Source organism: Cheilinus undulatus, linkage group 10 (assembly GCF_018320785.1).
Source record: "Cheilinus undulatus linkage group 10, ASM1832078v1, whole genome shotgun sequence".
NCBI classification, from domain to species: Eukaryota; Metazoa; Chordata; class Actinopteri; order Labriformes; family Labridae; genus Cheilinus; species Cheilinus undulatus.
In genome coordinates this window covers 50653085-50673155 of record NC_054874.1, presented here as the reverse complement: position 1 = coordinate 50673155, position 20071 = coordinate 50653085, and the positions used below count along the sequence as shown (strand labels likewise).

Sequence of the window (20071 nt, the reverse complement as noted above, 5' to 3'; positions counted from 1 at the left end):
TAATCACTCCCTTCTTTTATGCTTGTTTTCCTGTTTTGTATGTTTTTTTATATGAAGGGAAAGTGCAGGAATAAGAAATTAACAAACACAGAAGAAGTATTTTGTCCTTGCAAACTTACAGGAAGTTTTTAAGGTGTTTTAAAAAAGAGCCAAATTCAGAATAATGTTGGGTTGGAGTTGGACCGTAGGGGTAGGTGGCGATAGTCGTGATATTATCCTGCAGAGATTTCAGTGAACGTTGCTCTTAGGGAAGCTAGGCTCCACAGATAGGTAACGCTGCTCCACAGAATTTAGTGAGTTTTAAGGGGCTCTATGCAAGATTTAGAAAAATACCAGTGTGGCGACACCGCCGGCCATTAGGCGAACTACAACAATATTGTGTTGCTCGTCCACGATGGCGTGCTCCTTACTCATGAACGAGCCTTCGGTTTATCAGCTGATACACACGCAGACCAAGGTGATTTACCGGCATCATGTATACAGAGGAGGTAAGAGAAGTCACACTTAAAAGTTCCAGGAACTAAAAATGAAAATGAATAAAGTAGATTTGAGCCTCTAGTGTGGACAAAATTAAATATTGGGTCATATGAGGCGATTAAAAAAGGACGATATTTTCACGACCATTTCTATGATTGAACAACTTCACTACTTAGTGCAGCACTGACCAATTTTATTGTCTTTCTACGTGTGTGAAGTGTATTGAATGGGACGCCTTTTAGAGCAGAAGCATCAGGCTAACGTTACTTAGCTCTGATAATGGAGCCACAGATATCAGATAGCTGACATTATTGTTGAAGATATTTTACAAACCAAGTATCAAAAACTAAACTCAGAAAGTTGAGTCCAGTGCCAGGAAGCAAGAAAAAGATGCAATATTATCCGGAAAACACTAAATGAGCAACGTGACGTAAGCTAACATGATGTAGCATATGGTTTATGAAACATAAAACACTACATTGTATTTCATGGTCTGGAGTGATGTCTGACCTTTTCAACAGAAAGACGGCCATCTCTGGATCGGTATTTATCCCGAGCGAAGCTCCCTCCTTTTCTCAAATGCTCCATATTTATCCTCCATCTCCCCCTGCGTCGCTCACACTCTCTTTCAGCTTGACGGCTTTCAGCAGATAAAACTATCTTAGTTTTTTATGTTTTCACAGAGTTTGTGTGGGTGTTTGGGCTGAGCTAGTCGGTCATTTACTCGCCTTCTCCATTCAACACGCCGTTGTCAGGTATAAACAGAGCAAGGGGATGCGTGCATTACGTAGTACCCGACGTCACTTCCTTTGAGATTTCACGGAAAATTCGGCCTGAATTCTTCACAGAGGAACGACTCCACGGGCTTATAGAGGAAAACAAGGAAGACACAAAGAGCCTCATTCTTCACGAGTAAAAGGCTTATACTTAATTCATGAAATAAGCAACACTAACTTAGATTTAACTTTTACTTTAAACGCTCTTTGGCTAAATATTACACTCTGACTTTAACCTATCGGGCAGGTTTGTGGTCTGTGGGAGGAAGTCGGAGAGAGAACCCATTCTCTCCTGCTTTTCCGGGGCCGGCAGCAGGCTGATGGGGCTTTTCCACTACGGCTTTTGGCTGCGCCGAGCCAAACCAAGCTATGCTGATGTGCATTACCATCACCAGTTTGGCTGAGCTGCGCTCAAATGAGCAGGACCAAAGCAGGCCAGCCCCACCTTCAAGCATGCCGCGCTGATGTCGAAGCACACTGGATCCAATTTGCTGGGGCGATTTCCCCCCTCTGCTGAATAAATGTAGACTTTTAGAAAATAAAATGCTGGAGATATTTGAACATTTTGCCCATGATGCTCTCTAGAGACGCACAGATCAATAATAAGGAGACTGTTCTTTAACTTATTTGCAGGAAAATTCTCTCCTTTTGGTGAAAAGCGTAAATTATTGTTTGTTTACTGATCATGGACAGAGAGAGAGAGACAGAGAGAGAGAGAGAGAGAGACAGAATGTTAAAAGAGCAGCTTGCAGCGCTGTCGATCTACAGTTTAATTTTTGCTTTAACACGGTATAAAGTCACTCAGACCAGACAGTAGAGAGATTGAGGAAGACTAAAACACTGCATCATCAGCTCTAGACGTGTCCTCACTGAGTCGCTTGGTTGTGGTGGTAGAGGGAACCCCCTACTGCTACCATGCTGAGTCAAGCCGAGCCGCGCCATGTCATGGAAAAGCCCCATCATCCCTCACCCCAGGGATAGTTTCCAGCTCTTCCTGGGGGATTTGGAGGTGTTCCCAGACTAGATGAGAAATATGATCCCTCCAGTGAGTCCTGGGTCCAACCCCGGGGTCTCATCCCAAGTAGACCTCCACAAGAAGGCATCCAGGAGACGTCCTATTCTTAACCGTCTCTTTTCAATGCAAAGGAGCGGCAGCTCTACTTCAGATCCCTCTGGGTGACCCAGTTCCTCGCCCTCTCTCTACAGCTGAGGAATCTCACGCTGCTTTAACTGCGATCTCCTTCCTTCAGTCTTTACCCAGAGTCCATGGCCGTAGGTGAGAGTTGAAACAACCAGTAAACTCAGAGCTCTGCCTTCAGCTTCCTTTTCACCGTGACGGTCCAGTACGATGTCTGCAGCCCTGCTGACGCTGCACCACGGTACCTATCAATCCCACGCTCCGTTCTACCCTCACTCATAAACAAGACAGACTTGAGATTCTTGAACTCCTTCACTTGAGGCGTGGACTCCTCCCCAGCTTTAGGGAGCAATCCCCCGCTTTCAGGCAGAGAACAGTGTCCTCAGACATGGAGGTGCTGACCCTCAGACCCTTCATATCCTTATTTCATTTCTGTGGAGGTGTGTCAGCTAAATCATTGTCTTTGTGTTGTCTGTTTTGTGTAGTTTTTTTTTTCCATGACTTATCTGCTTCCTTTTCACAAGTTCAAAATAAATTTCCAACCAGAAAACACAAAGACAAACATTTAAACCCTCTCTGATTGAATGAAGCTCTCTAATAAAACGGAGAGACCAACCTCTGCAGTCGCTCTGTTACTGGGACCAGAGGGAACTTTTAACTCTGTGATCTAACTTCACAACCACGATTATGAATGTGAGCGCAGCAGAGGACAGCTGGGGAATATTGATAAGGATATTACAGCTGATCAGTCAGGGTCCACACAGTCGGCAGGGTTAATTACAGAAAGGGATGCTGGGAAACAAAGCCCACCACAGAGGTTTGAACTCCTCTGGAGTCGACCCTGCCGAGGCCAGTCTTCAGGAAGACCTGAGGAAAAAACAAACGGAGAAACAGAGACTAAAGGCTGTTCATAGGACTGTTGGCTGCTTTATTTAAAGTCACTGTCAGGGCCGGGAAGGTGAGCTTTAAGGACGTAGGACAGGACCATTTCCTCTAAAAATGATGACATCCACAGGCTGCTGCCGCTTTTTCACTGGTCCAGATGGTTTCCATTTGAGTCAGTAGATTGACATGTTCAGTAAAGTGGAGCTGTGTGTAACGCTTTCTGTCCAGTAGGTAGCGCCCTAGGTTCGTAAACTTTAGTTCCCTTTCTGAAGTCAGTTAACCCTTTTTCCTTGTTTATGCACACTCACCTGTTACTCTGTCTCTTAACCCTTTAAGCGCCAAAGTCGCACAATTGTGGCAAGCAACACCGCTGAATTAAACAGGCTGTGGCTGCAAATATGGTGCCTAATGTTGGTGGACATGAGTATCAATCCCAGCAGTATTTGTGGGCGTGTTTCTATTAAAGTTTTGGAGAGAGAGTTTTGAAAGACCCACCCCTGATTGAGGAGATGAGGGTTGTAGTCGGAGCGTAACGGAGAGAAAGAGAGCAACATGACATGACGTTCAGTCGTCCGGTGAAACCATGGGTGAGACTGACAGCGCGTCCGTGCGCCATGATAGTCCACAAGCAGCACAAGCCAAGGCCGATGCTTTGCCTCACCGTCGTCGGGGAGGGAGGGGATGTGGCGGGGGTATCAGGGTGGTCAAAACACCGCAAATAGTGACGGAGGTAGGGAATGAAAAACACCTTGGAGGTAGGGGCAGCCATGTTGGAAGCCGTGGGAGAAAACGCAGAGCCAATGGTGGTGGAGGCCACCTGGTGATGTCAGAATATGCAAATTAGATGAGTGAATTTACTTCCATCACAAACTTTGGGTCATACTGATGATTTTTCTCATTTACAGTATGTCTTTATCTCTAACCACTTTCAAGCTACAGCCTTCTGAAATCTTGATATCAAAATTGAATATTTTCTTGAAAAACCTCTGGCGCCCAAAGAGTTAAAGCTGAACATTAAAGCTGGCTTATTCTAACTTAAGGTACCTACACTTAAAACCAATCACTGGGCAACTATGTCTTCATGAATTAACTGACAAATTTATTAACAAAATAAAATAAAACAATTAATCAGCAATGAAACGAGTTTAAACCTGATGTTTTTACTGACTTTTCTAAAACTGAGTTTTTATGAAATCAGTGTAGGGTTCCTTTAACCTTTTTAAAGTTTTCCTTTTTTTACTGAGTGTGAATTACCGTAAATCTTAATGTTTGTTTTAAACAACACTTAACACCTTTTATATTCTCCTAAGAATTTTAACCTCCTTAAAGAGCTCTTGTAGAAACTGAAAGTAATGGTGAATAACCTGGTAGGCCCACACACACTCACACACAAACCAGCAATAAGAAATTATTGCATAATATATCTATGCAATATATTGTGCAATATATCATATAATATAGTTGCACAATATATTGCATAATATATTTGCATTATATATCCCTTTTAATGGATTATGTTGCAGTTTGGAACATGACTGGACCAAAACACCAGATGTAAAAAAGAAAAGGGACAAAGCTGGTAAATGTTATACCCTCCCATCATTATGTGTCAGTCTTTGCCAGTTTTCAAGAGAAGCTGTGAAATTGCTTTAATGGAAAAGTCATTTACTGCAAATAAAGGAGATATTTTAGTTTAAATATAGCTAAAACATTTAAATTGACCCAATTTCACAGTAAAACAGGGTAAAATAAAAAGTACCAATGCATGTCCAATAAGGAGACACCTTGTCACGATCCGCTGAAAACTCCTCAATGACCCACTTTTGGCTCCCGACCCACCAGTTGAGAACCACTGATTTAAAGTGTAAATATTATTTGCAATTACAGATGTGTTTATGGATGTATTACTGCACTAGAACAGCATGCAGAAGAGTTTCTGTGTGTTTAATATTGCACAGAATAAAGGCTAGCTGTATGTAAGTCTGTATGCATAGAGATGATGAGAAGGTATCAGATAAAATTACAGCTGGTTAAAACTTACTGGAGCAGGAGTGAAAGTTCTGATTTCAACATGTGGTAAAATAAAAAGTAGAAGAACCCAAAAAACATCATTCAGTTTCAGTAATCTGAGTAAACAAACTCAGGATATCCTCAGTGAAAACCTGGACTGGAGGTTCACCTCTAAACATGACGACAGTAAGACCTCAGCAGGACACCAAAGGAGGGTTCAGGGACCACCGAGAATGTTCTAGAGAAAATGTCCCCATCCATCCTGACTGAGCCCTAGAGCAGTGGTTCTCAACCTTGGGGTCGGGACCCCATTGGGGGTCGTGAGACACTAAGAGGGGGTCTCCAGATGCCTTAAACAAAAACTAAGAATATTTTTTAAATTACACTGTTGCCACTTTACACCAATTTTATCAATTTTTAACATTTTCTACACCTTTTAACACCATTTTGCCAATTTTAACACATATTTGCCACTTAAAGCCCATTTCTGTCAATTTTAAACCCTTTCACCATTTTTCTCTGCCTGTTTTTGTCTCTTCTAAACCAATTCTTGCCACTTTTTGCCTGTTTTTGCCTCATTATTGCCACTATTAACCACTTTTTACATCCCTTTTTGCCCATTTTAACCAGTTATCCCATTTTTGCCAGTTTATATCAACTTTTCATTCCAGTTAATTTCCCTCAAGTTTTTGCACTTAAAAGCCATTTCAGCAATTTTGTAATCCACTTTAACAACTTTTTGTGTCAATTCTTGCCTTTTTAATCAATTTTTGGTTGTTTTTTGGCCACTTTTATCTAATTTTTGCCACTTTTAACCCATTTTTGTTCTTTAAAATTTCAATTCCAATTTCAACATATTTTCCACAATTTTTTGCCATTATTCACTAATTTAAGCAATTTTCACCCATTTTTAATATGTTTTTAACAAAAGTTATTTTCATTTATAAAAGGCAATTCACTACACAAATGAACAGAAAGAGATATAGATAACCTCCCCTTTATCCCTCCTTATGGGCAGCCTTGTCTCCACATGACTATTCTACAATGTTCATGGCTGTGTTCAACCACCCTCAGGTACGTGGGGGTCCCTGGTCTCTGGCACCTTTATTTTGGGGGTCCCTGGTCTCTGGCACCTTTATTTTGGGGGTCCCCGGTCTCTGGCACCTTTATTTTGGGGGTCCCCGGTCTCTGGCACCTATTTTTTTGGGGTCCCCGGTCTCTGGCACCTTTATTTTGGGGGTCCCTGGTCTCTGGCACCTTTATTTTGGGGGTCCCCGGTCTCTGGCACCTTTATTTTGGGGGTCCCCGGTCTCTGGCACCTTTTTTTGGGGTCCCGGGCTGGAAAGGTTGAGAAGCCCTGCTTTAGAGGAAGCAGACTGGCAGAAAGTCCCTGTCCTGGTGTGCAGAGCTTGTTGCTTGGTCTTAAAAAGACTGGAGGCTGTGATCGCTGGGTAAAGGTCTGGACCCTGAGGTCAGATTTTTATTTTAATAAACTGTAAAAACGTCTAAAACTCTGTTTTCATTGTTATGATGGAGAGCTGAGAGCAGATTAATGAGAGAAAACAAATTTAACATTTCAAGGATGGAACACAACAAACCTGAGACAGAGACGGCGTCTGGATGTGCTGCATGTTAAGTTTATGGAGACGTAACACGGTCCATTACTGAGCATGCTCAGTAGGTCCTTCTTGTAGATAAATAAAGACATGCTCATTAGGGTAAACTGGTGACTCTGCTGGTGAATGCAGACCAAAGCTGGGTCCTGGTTCAGACCAGAGCACATGACCTAAAGGTGTTTAACACCCAGAGACAGACTTATTCTCAGAGTCAGCGCTCTGAATTATCCAAGGTGTGTTCAAGATCCTCTAGAAAAGATGGATTTGAGAGTGTTCTTCCAGTAGAAGCACCTTCTCCATCCTCACGTGTCTCTGAGTGAATCTGCATCTGCAGCAGTCACCGTATTTTTATCAGGAATGTGGCGGTGAATGAAAAGGGTGTGTGAGTCCAGGCGCATGTGCCGCAGATACGCTGATCAAACCTCCGTCCCTGTGATCTCCACGTCTCTGTAATTAGCAAAAATTACAAACTGCTATTTGCGGAGACCTTGATTAGCACACCAGCAAAGCAGCAACAGTAAATATTACAGAGATGTCTGGCAAAAATTAAAACAGATCATCCTCCCACTGTAATTTATTCAATTTGATTTTTTTTTATAATTTTAGGAAGAATTATCTAACACTGGTATTCAGTAATGATAATAAATATAAAATGCATTGTTTTAACCTTTCTGTCACGTATCTGAAGTATCTCGTCTCTGAACTTTATGGTTTTCTGACTAAATCTTTGATATTACCAAAATAAATGAGTGAATATTTCATATAGTTTTTCTGCATAGTAACAGATTAGCAGAATAAACTGAACTGAGAGTAATGATGTTGTTTTCCATCTGTTTCTGTAAAATGAACAGAAGCATCATCTGATGGAGGACTACAGTACTGGCTCTGTTGGAGCTGACTTCCTTTAGTTCGATCATTTTACATTCATTTATTATTCCTTTAGGGAGAAGCTAAGAATTAATTTTTATATCTCTGATGTTAAAGTATAGAGAATTTATGTGTTGGTTGTGGCTTTGTTGAGATATATTTGCTGGTTTGGCACAAGGTGACGTCTGTATTATTCTACATAATAGACTGTATTACATCTGTATTATTCTACATAATAGACTGTATTACATCTGTATTATTCTACATAATAGACTGTATTACATCTGTATTATTCTACATAATAGACTGTATTAGGTCTGTATTATTCTACATAATAGACTGTATTAGGTCTGTATTATTCTACATAATAGACTGTATTAGGTCTGTATTATTCTACATAATAGACTGTATTAGGTCTGTATTATTCTACATAATAGACTGTATTACATCTGTATTATTCTACATAATAGACTGTATTAGGTCTGTATTATTCTACATAATAGACTGTATTAGGTCTGTATTATTCTACATAATAGACTGTATTAGGTCTGTATTATTCTACATAATAGACTGTATTAGGTCTGTATTATTCTACATAATAGACTGTATTAGGTCTGTATTATTCTACATAATAGACTGTATTAGGTCTGTATTATTCTACATAATAGACTGTATTACATCTGTATTATTCTACATAATAGACTGTATTAGGTCTGTATTATTCTACATAATAGACTGTATTAGGTCTGTATTATTCTACATAATAGACTGTATTAGGTCTGTATTATTCTACATAATAGACTGTATTAGGTCTGTATTATTCTACATAATAGACTGTATTACATCTGTATTATTCTACATAATAGACTGTATTAGGTCTGTATTATTCTACATAATAGACTGTATTAGGTCTGTATTATTCTACATAATAGACTGTATTAGGTCTGTATTATTCTACATAATAGACTGTATTACATCTGTATTATTCTACATAATAGACTGTATTAGGTCTGTATTATTCTACATAATAGACTGTATTAGGTCTGTATTATTCTACATAATAGACTGTATTACATCTGTATTATTCTACATAATAGACTGTATTACATCTGTATTATTCTACATAATAGACTGTATTAGGTCTGTATTATTCTACATAATAGACTGTATTACATCTGTATTATTCTACATAATAGACTGTATTAGGTCTGTATTATGGGCAGGTGGGAGAGGATGGGCAGGCACTGGGGAAGGGTAAATGTTTTTTTTTTTTTTTAACCAGGAGGGCATGAAGCACACCTGGAGAACGCCAACTGTTTGTGGGAAACCTTTGTGAATAACCACCTAAAAACGGGTGCCTTGATATAAGATAAAAACAGTGAAATTATCTGTCAGTGCAGTGAGATCATTTGACTTGATAAGATTTGTAGAAATAAGATTGTTAAATCTAGAAATAAGTACGAACTCTTCAAAAGGCTAAAAATAATCAGAAATGCCGGTTTAAGCTGAGATTGCTTAAAACTGAACTTCCTACAGGCTACAAATAAATCAAATATACTCAATATAAGCAAATATATTTCTAACATTTCAACCTAACATGTTTTTGGTGGTGGAGGAGCTTGGAGCACCTGGAGAGAATCCACACATGCAAACTCCACACAGAAAGGCCCTGACCGGGAATCAAACCAGGGACCTTACAGCTGTGAGACGACAGCACTAACCCCTGCACCACCGTGCAGCTCCAGTCTAAATCCATGTTAAAACTAAACCATTAAAGTTAAAACCAGTCCTGAATGTTTCTCCTGAATCACAACCAGGATGGCAGGTCTGATAACTGTCAGCATTTCTTAAACTGTCAGCACAATCAGCAGAGAGTCAGGGCTGCTGCACACTCTCAGAATCAGTCTGAAAACATTCAGGACCTTTTTATGGCTCAAAAACTTTTGAACAGAACTTTAGCACCGCAGCGCAAACGGCAATCATCATACAGAAATATGTTGTTAATGCCAAAGGAAGATGAGACAAACGAATAAAAACTAAAATAATGCTCTGTTATCTGTCAGCCATCTCAGCTCTTCATCATTTTCCAGCTAAAGTGTCTTTCTAAATTCAGGCGTCTGTAAAGATCAGACCACAGAAAAACGTGGAATAAAAGCAATCCTATTTTCTATTGATGCTTTTTGTGATCCTTAAATCATCAGCCTGAGTTTGTTACTGAATCCTGAAACCAGATCTGTTTAATGAGACTGTGTGAGAGAACTAATGAAGCTGATTTTAACACTTATTTACTTAGTTTAAGAATATAAAGATCTGAAGATTAAGATTATACTGTAAAGTTACACACTAAAAATAAGAAATTAACTTTAAAACAAGACAAACTATCTGACTCTTCTTAATCTAAGTTTTTAAATCTTGGTGAGCACCAGATAATCTGCAGTTTATGAAGCTTTTTTGTGTTTTTTTTCATGGACATTGAGATTTCTGATCCTCTCTCCCGGGTCTCAGTGGTCAGTTTGATTTTGAGTTTGTTTGTCAATCGTCACGTGTAAATGACCCTGATGAGGGTCTGTTATTGTAAAGATCACTTCCTGTACGTTTTATTTATGCCGTTGCTGACTTTCCTGCTGTTTCTTACATTTCAGCTCCTGGTCGGAGTGAGAACACGGTCTGTGGTTTATAAAGTTTGATGTGTTTTTATGAATGTGTTTGTTAAACTACCGTTAAGGTACAGGATGTGAATTTTAATGCAGCTGAAGGATTTCTGTATATTTTTGTCTTTTATTACCAGAGCTGTATTTTATTTGTCTTTTAGCTCTTTCTGTGTTTCTGAGGATTCAGATTGAGAGGAACTGCGTTCAAATATCGAAGTCAGAGGCTGAACATTAAAGTCTTCATCAACCATCACTACTCTTCATCATCGTCTGGTTTATCTACCAGAGCAGGTCTGCTACAGGCTTAGAGTAGCTGTTTAAACCCAAATACTGATCTTAACTGACTGCTTTATTTATGAGGTTGTAGATTCAATATTTACATTCTTTGTGCTGTTTTCACATTTAACTACGACCATCACCTTACACTGTTCTTATTTCTATTTTATTCATTGTCCCAGCTTTTTTGAAATCAGAGATTGGATTTCTTTTTCCATTGATCTGTTATAACAACCAGCAGCTACATATTTATTTTATTACAGTAAAAACTATTTAAATGAGAGAAACAGACTCCAGGAACAGAGAACTCTGAGCTGATTTGAAGCTTTCAGCTAAAAATGATTCAAAAATGAAACTGAAACAAAGAAAGCTTCCAGCTGGAGCCGTTCATGTTTGGTGCTCCTGTATCTGATGGCCTCAGCTGATGTCTGCAGATTTACTCCACTATAAAAATGTAAACTTAACCTCAATGATCATTTCATATTCTCCTGAAGTCACAAAAAAATGAAAACTAAAGAGTAAAAATTTATCAGATAAAACGTCAGGAATGTGGGGAGAAAATAATTTGTGTTTTCATTTTATTCTTTCAATATTACATCCCAGAATCAGGAATAAAAACCTGATTTTGACTTATCTTAACTTTTTTAATTTATAATTTTAACTTTTATCGCACATTTTGACCTTTTAGATTCACAGTTTTACATTTAAAGTCATATTTTGACCTTTTTAACTAAAGATTTTAAATGTTATCCTGTTTTGACCTTCCAATTCCTAACTTGTGAATCGAGCTGTAAATGTTCACATTATTTTTACTTATTTTACTGAAGTATATTTTATTCTGCGATGGCAAAGGGACTGCCGATGAAAACTAGCCCCTTGGCTACCTCAGCTACATTTACATTTGTTTAAATGTTGATTAATGTGACTGTCCCTTTTCAGATAAATAAAATAAAAATAAACTTTCACTTTAATCTCGTGTTTTTACCTCTTAGACTCAAAGTTTATGACATGAACTCATATTCTGACCTTTGAAACTCATCATTTTACTTTCTTTCTCATATATTTACCTGTAAAAACATGATTCTGAATTGTAATAATGTGTTTTTACCTTTGAACTCATTCATTTTATTTTCTAATCTCAGAGTTTGAGCTCTTAAACTTTTTATTTGGATATTTTTTATTTTCAAAGGTTTTTTTGCCCATAATTTATCGCTGGTAAAAAACGTGGACCTCGTTAGACCCTCAGGTCAGACCTGAATCCAGAATCCGTGACTGAGTCTGACCCCCCTGGTCTAGAGCTTGAAGGAAAATGAGTGTGTGAGTCTGTTTTAAAAAGATTAAAGTGCTCTGGGGTGTTACTTACATATAATATGGACTAGATAAGAAGAAGGAATATTTCTGGATGTTGGGAGTCTGAAGTTGTGGAACAGAGCTGCAGAGGTGTCCGTATATTTCTGACCAGACTTACAGATGTGGTTCCTCCTGGTTTTAGTCTCAGGTGAAAACTCTCCTCCTGTCTCGGCTAAAACTTCAGCTCTTCTTTATCAGAGCCGTCTGCATGATGGTCATGGTTGCATTTCTAGAACACTCTTAGAAAAGCGTGCACTCAGGGATATTTCCAGCGTCCCTGAAGCTAAACTGTGGACAGCTTTTTAAATTCTTCTGATTAGCTCTGTGAGGATGCAGCCATATGCAGAAACATAATCCATATGTGTTTGGTGTAATATCAGAGAGGACGGCCTCCCTCCAACACACGCCGTCTGTGTTCCTATAGGCTCTGTTGTATTCACAGCCATGATGGCGAGTAAATATCAGGCCGTTTTACACTGTAGTCTCCATTTTGTTCTGCTTCGCCTGCTGTCTTCTGCTCCACGGTGGCGGGAAAAAGCCTGCTCTCTCTCTCTCTCTCTCTGTGCCTCGCTCATCCTGCCCCTCTCTGCCGCTTCTCGCCTGTAGGTGGCGCTCAGAGCAAGAGAGACAGCCGCTTCCCTGCTCTGTGAGGCTGGATGGAGCAGTGAGAGAGGCAGAGGGATGATTACAGAGGGGGAGAGGGAGGGATGACAGAGGAAACAGAGGTAGAAGCATTGAAACATTTATCAGCTGTGTACGGCTGGAAATGGAGGAAAGAGAATCTGAAATTTGGGGTTTGACTGTCTAAAAGGAGTCTCTTCATCCCTTTAACCACACTTACACTCAGTTTACATTGAATTTTTATGGGATGGAGACCAGAGCAGAGATTCTGAGCTCAGAAAACGGCTTTAAAAGGAGGAAAATGCTCCTGTCGTTGTTCCAAAGTATCAAGAAGCCTCGTCTTCTCCGGTAAACATGAGAGATGTTGGGAAGTAGGGATGTGTCGTTCATGAGCGGGACGGTTCAAAGAGTCGGCTCTTTTATGTAAATAATGGGGGGCTGGTTTCCTTTCTCCCTGTATTATTGTGGAGTGAGGTTTTCCACACTGCTCCGCCACAGACACACCATCATGGGGGGGGGGGCATACAGCACAGCCAGTGCACGGTTTGTGCAGCCCTATGAGGGAGACAGGAAATATTTTTTTGAAATTTACACAAGTTGGAAGAAAATGTGCAAAATGCGTCAAAATGCATGCACAATTATCAAAGTGGAGCCTGAAAGAGCCAGATCCAAGCTGTGCCAAACGATCCGGATCACTAACCAAAGCTGGATTTCCCATCTCTGCACGTGTGCGTAATATTGCTGGAGACTTATTATTGTTTGGGGGGTATGGAAGTATTTAGTCTTCATTTATGAGCGTTTTTACGCACTAGTTTGTCCAACCTGCCCCTGTTTGAACAGATGGATCCATGCCAAGAAAAACGGATGCATTTCAGTTATTTTAGGTTTTTGTTTTGTGAGCTATGAACATCTGTATCTTAGGATTCAAACGTGCACAAAGGCTGAAAATGGAAAACAGCTGCTCTGGTTGTTCCAAAGTGGCAGCTGTGTGATGTTTCTGAGTAAAATAAGAAAGAATTGTTGGGAAACCCAAGAAGAGTTAGTTGTTGGGGTGGATGCTCGCTCCTCCCCCCTCCCCTCGGTGTAGTGTATAGGAGAGTGTATGGTGGAGGGAGGAGGGAGGAGAGAGAGAGAGCGCGCAGCCGTTTGGACTCACTCCACTTTCTCATCACACACAGCGCAGAGCTGCTCCGTGCTGCACCGGGAGGAGGACAGAGTTTGAGGCGGCAGATCGGTGACTGCGCGTCGGGGTGGAAACTAACGGACGACCGCTGACAACTCCCGGATCTAGTGATTCTTACTTGGTTGATTTCTCTTTTTCTTCATCTTGTCATCGCCATCCCCATCCCCACCCTCAAAGCCTCCCCATCACTGAGAGAGAGGATGCTCCTACAGCTCTCGGTGCTTCATCCATTCACGGAGTAGAAGTGACCCCCAGTCCGAGCGGAGGAGAAGGATCCCCCGGGTTGATGCGCAACGCTGGTCACGACTGTAAAACTGGACAGACCCTGACAGGAGGATTGGAGGAATAATACCCCTTTCTGTCCGGCTGGATTGTTTGATTTGATTTCAGGTCTTTTTCTCTCCAGGCGTGGATTGTTAATTCGGGATTTTTCGGCTTTGGCGCGGCTCCGCCTGTACCGAGGAGGAGCGGAGCCTTTAAGCCGGGCTGGAGCGCTCTGAGCTGGGGAACCGCGCAGCTCACACCCGGTCCAGGTAGGAACTTCTCTCCAGAGAGCAGAATTACACTCCTAGATCTGCACATACCAACATCTCCGTGACATAAATTCATTCATATCCTCGTGGAAGTGAGCAGCTCGGGCGGAGACTCTTTACGCACGGTAACAGGAAGAATACTTTTCTCCATATTTCCGCCTAGATGAGCACTTGTGCCTTAATCACACTCAGTGTAGGATGAATGTCAGCTGTAAGGATCACACTTGTTGGCCAAATAAAGCCTTTTAAACGCTCATATTCAGAGGCTGGTCTCCTCGGATGGTGATCTGCGCAGCTCACACCCGATCCAGGTGGGAACTTCTCTCCGTGGAGCAGAACTACACTCCCAGAGATGAACAGCACCCCTATGCATGCCATATATGCACGTTTAGGCTACTTTCTGCATCCGCAGGTAGATTTGCTTCGCTGCCAGTGAGGTGGTGGCAATTATTATGCCACCTGAATTATAAAAAGCATGAAGCAGCGCCGCAGAAAGAAGGGAAACTATCGAAAAACCCGTGAAATCATGGTAGATTTGACCAAAAACTATAAAAATTGACTGAAAATATAACATGCTCAAAGTTCAGCCAATCAGGGCACATCAAAGAGGGACATACCAGCGACTGAAATCACCAACTTGAATTAAAATGAGAGTTTAGGGCTTAAATAGGCCTAAATAAACATGCATATGCATGCATGAGCTCAGTGATAGCTGCACTGACCAGGCTGTGGCGTTCAGGCTCCCACGTAAGTGAGCAGCTGAGGAGGGGACTCTTTACGCACGATAATAAGAAGACTGTGCTCATTTTTATCCTCATTTTCTCCTGGATGTGCGCTCGTGCCGTCGTAATTCTCCATGTAGAATGGATCCAGGCTGTTAGAATCACACTTGTTGGCCAAATAAAGCCATTTAAATGCTCAGATTCAGAGGCTGATCTCCTCTGATGGGTATTTCATGTGTATTACACTACAGTGGTATTGATCCATATCGACCCCCTCTATCCTCAGCATTACCTCCATGTCTGTCAGTAATAAAAAGCAGCTTCCTCTGGGTCACTCAGCCTTCCCTGAAACTGTAAAATGCATTTTAGGGAGAAAGTACAGTGTGGTTGCACAGTTCCCCTACAGTGCACCACCACAGCAGGGTTTCATTATTCCTCCATCAAAGAGTTCTGCAGGGAGAGAAGAATATAAAATGGCAGTAAAAAAGCTCGTCATTACAATCAGAGGTTTGTCTACCCACTGTAATATTAGAGCTAATCTGCCTCCCGAGGCTCCTGGGGCTGCTTAAAGCAACAATACAACAGTCCATTCATCCTGGGCTGCTCATAAAGCAGTCACACAGGCGAGGGAGAACACATCTCTCTCCATATCTGCCTCGCTGTAAAGCCTAACGCAGCATCTGAGGCCTCTGAGGCACCTGTAGCACCAAATTAAACACCCTCTCCCACCCCCGCCCTGCAGGGAGCCGCTGTGTTTTTTCTGTTAACAAGACTCCAAATAAAGGTTTGAGGGTAAACTGTAAATGTGGATGACAGCTGCAGGTGGAGATGAGTATCTAGGGCTGGGAGACAAGGACCAAAATCCTTCTGATGGTTCTTTTTAGATAAATAATGACACTTGGTATGCAGCTCTGCACTTTTTTAGCACTGTGGTAATACATTACATAAATGTCAGGGTTTTTTTCTGCAGAGAAAAAAGAAACAGCTCTCAAATATCAGAATAATAAAATCTGATGTTTCTAATAAAAAGCAAAAACCATTCTAAAGCCTGTTAAACATCACAGAAACCAGAATCAAAGCCCAGTTTGTCTTTTTGAGCCATCAACGATGCAGAAAACATTGTCTGCATTGCACAAAAACATTGTCAACGTTGCTGTATATGCAGGTTTCCAAAATGCTCTGTCCTGTAAATATTGTGTAGTAAAACCAGCCTTAATTTAATCATCGGGGCTTAATAACGTGCATAAATGTCATGATCTTAAGGCATGTTTTTCATGCAAAAGACAGAAAAGACATTGCTTTAAATGCACCAGTGAATTTGCAATGTTTGGAGGGATGGATAGAAGTAGCAAGGAGTGAGGGAAACGGTTGATCCTTCCACTTACAGCTGCTTTTTTCCATTGTTGTCAATGCAATGGTGCAATCTAGATGGTGCGTCAGAGGTTTCCTGCAATTAGATATAATTAAAATCAAACATGATGATTGTTTGCAAGGCTAGGACTTCTATTTTTGCTGCAAACACTTCCACTGGGTTTTGTGTTACTATTAAAAATGCTAATAAATGAGATAAATAAACAAAATCATGATGCCAGATTTGGACCAAACATAGTTTCTGCTGTATTTCTGTATAAATATTTTTACAGAGAATCTGTCTCAGCATATCAGCTTACCCCACATATCTAATCAAACATGTATTGATTTTGCTCAGAAACTCAGTATTTTTCCCATCCCTAGTATCTATCAATAGTGTCACCACCGAGGAATCCAGTCTGTCCAGTCCTTCCAGTCTCCGGCTTTCCAGTCCTCCTCCTTCCTCGCTCTGCTGTGGTGGAGCGAGGAGGATGGGCGTTCGAGCTGCTCTACATGATAGGGAGAGAGAGAGAGGAGAAAGGGAGGGTGGGGGAGTCGGGTATTTACATGCAAACTGCATCTGCCGTTTCCTGACAGAGAGTGAGCTGTAGTAGTAAACGCCACCGCCGCCGCTTCTTCTTCAGGAGCATTTTAGAGACCTTTCCCAAGTGTTCATGGGTAATGTGTGAGTCTCTGCTCCTTCTCTTGACCTTTGCCCCCGTTCCCTAATAACACTTGTCACCTCTTGTGAAAACCCGAGTGACACGAGGGCACTAAAATCTGGCTGAGCGGAGCCGCTGTGCAGAACAGCTGAACGGAGCCGGTGCAGTCCCTGGACTAAAAGGAGCGCCATTCTGCGTTGGTGGTGTTTGTGTAAAAATGCAAATCTGCTGTTTTAAGGAGGCGTTTTGGTCTCTTTGCCTCCAAACTAGTTAAAATAAGATGTGAGGTTGTTGCTTCTGGCTTTAAAACCCTGTTTTTACTTCATTTTAATGTTGGAAAACCAGTTCCAGAAGCACTAAACGGCTTCTCAAAGCCTCTGTGGATTTTGGTCAAACTAGATTCTCTTCCCGTTGGGGATTAGATCTAATTTCTGGCGCTGTTAAAGCATATATTGAGGTTTATTTTGCAGTATAATTGGATGAGATTAGGTGGAGATACTGTCTCTGAGGTTTGCGGCTAGTTTGGACGGCGAGTCCTGGTGTCACCCGAGCTTCTGCTGCCGCTGGTGGAAGGGCGAGGTTTGAGGTTTGATAGGAGAGCGTTGGAATCCCTCTCTGCCTCTTCTAATTTAGCATGTGCCAATTTAGCCTAGATAAAAACGACAACAACCCCGGTCATCCACAGCTCCACGGGAGGATAAGAGGGAGATTCGTCAGAGGATGAAATAAAAAGACACATGAAGAAGAAGGAGGAGGGGAACCAGAGGGGTCAGAGCGAGTCCGTTCTGCACATTCCTGCGTAAAAATTGGAGATCTGAGCGAGCCGTGTCGTTAATGCCCGTCATTAAAACGGGGAGCTGGGAGAGTGGAAATGGGTTTGCTGTGTGAAATGGAAACCCCACACACACCTTCACACCCCCGCGCTGCAGAAAAAGAGGCGTCCATGCTTCGGATTAAAGAGTTTTCACGGCAGGTTTTTAGCTCAGGTGTGACAACAAGAGAGCAGACAGGAACGAGGAACCAAACCGAGCATGAAAACACAAAGACAGCAAATACGGCATTGTTTTAAGCAGCAGGTTTGTCCACTCTGGATCGATTTAAAAAGAATTTGTCGAGCTTTGTTTCCTCTTTTGTGTTGTCTGTATGACAAATGAGCGGTTTGGCATCAAAAGCACACACTGCTTGTGGCCTTTGTGGAGCGTTTACCACACTAGAAACTCCACACAAATCCACGGCATGCAGGTTCAATTAAAGCCGTGTTTGCACAGCTTTCTCTCATGTCCAACCACATGAAAATATTCCGCTGGATCACACGGTTAAAAAGAGTACCGCATCTTGAACTGTTAGCCTTAAAACCAAACATATAGTTGCTTTTGAATCATTCACAAAGGCGTTTGCAGAAAAGCATTGACATTTTTATAAAAAAAAAAAAAAAAAAACCTTCTCCTGCAGGGATGACCTCAAATAGTCAAACGAGCTTCAGTCGACCGCCAGTCTCAGAGCGGAGCGCCTGTTTCTGCAGCGTCTCAGCTGTATGAGGCTGTTAATGCTGCACTGGTTATGTTTTTATTTTTATAGAATCTAAATTGTCTTTTTGCTTTCATGCTACTTTGCAGTATCGTTGCTCTGTACCTGTAGCATCAAAGAAAATAAATGCTGTATATTTATTTTAATGTGTAAGGATCTCAGTGGTACCCAATCTCACACTCCGAGACCGACACCAGCTTTTTGATGCATTTCTGACCAAAATTGTGGTTTCATTAATCATAACTGAAGGAAAGAGGTGATTGTCTTACCAACAGATGTTTGCATAAATTATTGTTTCATTAAGAATATGAGATGCAAGATAAATATCTTGTAAAGCCGATACTGATAACTGATTATTTCCACCTCCTGATGGCCAATAACGGATGAAAACCAAAGAAATTTAGAAGTTTATTTTCTGTTTTAAATGCACATCTGGGGATTAGAGGGTTAACAAATACCAAGCAGAGACAGTAGCCATCAAACATGTCAGACGTGTCGAATCAGGCAAATGAAACAGGAAAGAGTAGAGTGCATTCTCAGTTAAGCAGCTAAAACACATCATAGATGCTGTCACGCTAACAGCTAATGCTAATGGCTAATGCTAGTGGCTACTGCCGCCTCATATTCCACGTGTAGTCTGTCGCTAGGAAGACGACTCCTCTGTGACCTGTAAGACCCATCGCTGAGTTTCTGACCCCCCCAGTAAAGCCACGGTTAGTCTGCGCTGTGGTCTCTGTTCTTCTTCTCTGGGCCTTAATGCCGGCTACACATCGCCACCTACTGTTCCAGAATGTGTACTCCCGTTAAGTAAACAAACGCCTCTTTTATCGGTGGATTTCAGCGTTAATAATTTTATTATTGTGTAATCAGCTGATAATTTACCAGTTCTGATAATAATGGTGCAAACCCAGATCTGAGTTCATATTTTCTAATTTAATCCAGACAACCTCAGAGCAGACATGTAAGCTCTGTGGCGCCCCCTAGATACCAGGTTGGGAATAAATGCATTAACTCAGGCTTTTCCTTTAATAGATTAGGGAAGAACAATATGAGCTTAAAGTGAATTATCCATAACTGTCATAGCCGCTATCAGCTGTAAATATTAGCTGTGATAAGTCAGTGGAGTTTCAGACTGCAGATCTCTTCACTCATCGTCGTTCCAACGCTTTAAAGTCTTAAAGGGATACTTCAACATTTTGGCAAATTTGCCCTTTGCCATAATCCCAATAGTCTGAGTAATAGGTTTGTTACCTTTAGTTGTTCCTGTAAGCAGTTTCTAGATCGGCGCTGCCGAGTTCGGAGCTGCTGTGCGAACTCAATGGAGACAGATGGTATTTTTTGGTTTCCCTCATCAAACTCATCAAATAAACAATCCAACAACTCCAAAACGCTCTCGTGGACAAGTTGTGACCTGCACATTCACCACG

At 41.3% G+C, this 20071-nt stretch overlaps 1 protein-coding gene across 1 annotated transcript in view; it reads left to right on the top strand.

Annotated features, from left to right (window-relative positions):
• The first annotated feature begins 13848 nt into the window (after positions 1–13848).
• The window catches only part of LOC121516554 (protocadherin-1-like), a 424991-nt gene continuing 418768 nt past the window's right edge, over positions 13849–20071 (top strand). Inside the window, exon 1 of the mRNA XM_041797897.1 lies at positions 13849–14383. The gene's annotated coding sequence lies outside the window, so the exon portion shown is untranslated. The remainder of the gene's footprint in view (positions 14384–20071) is intronic.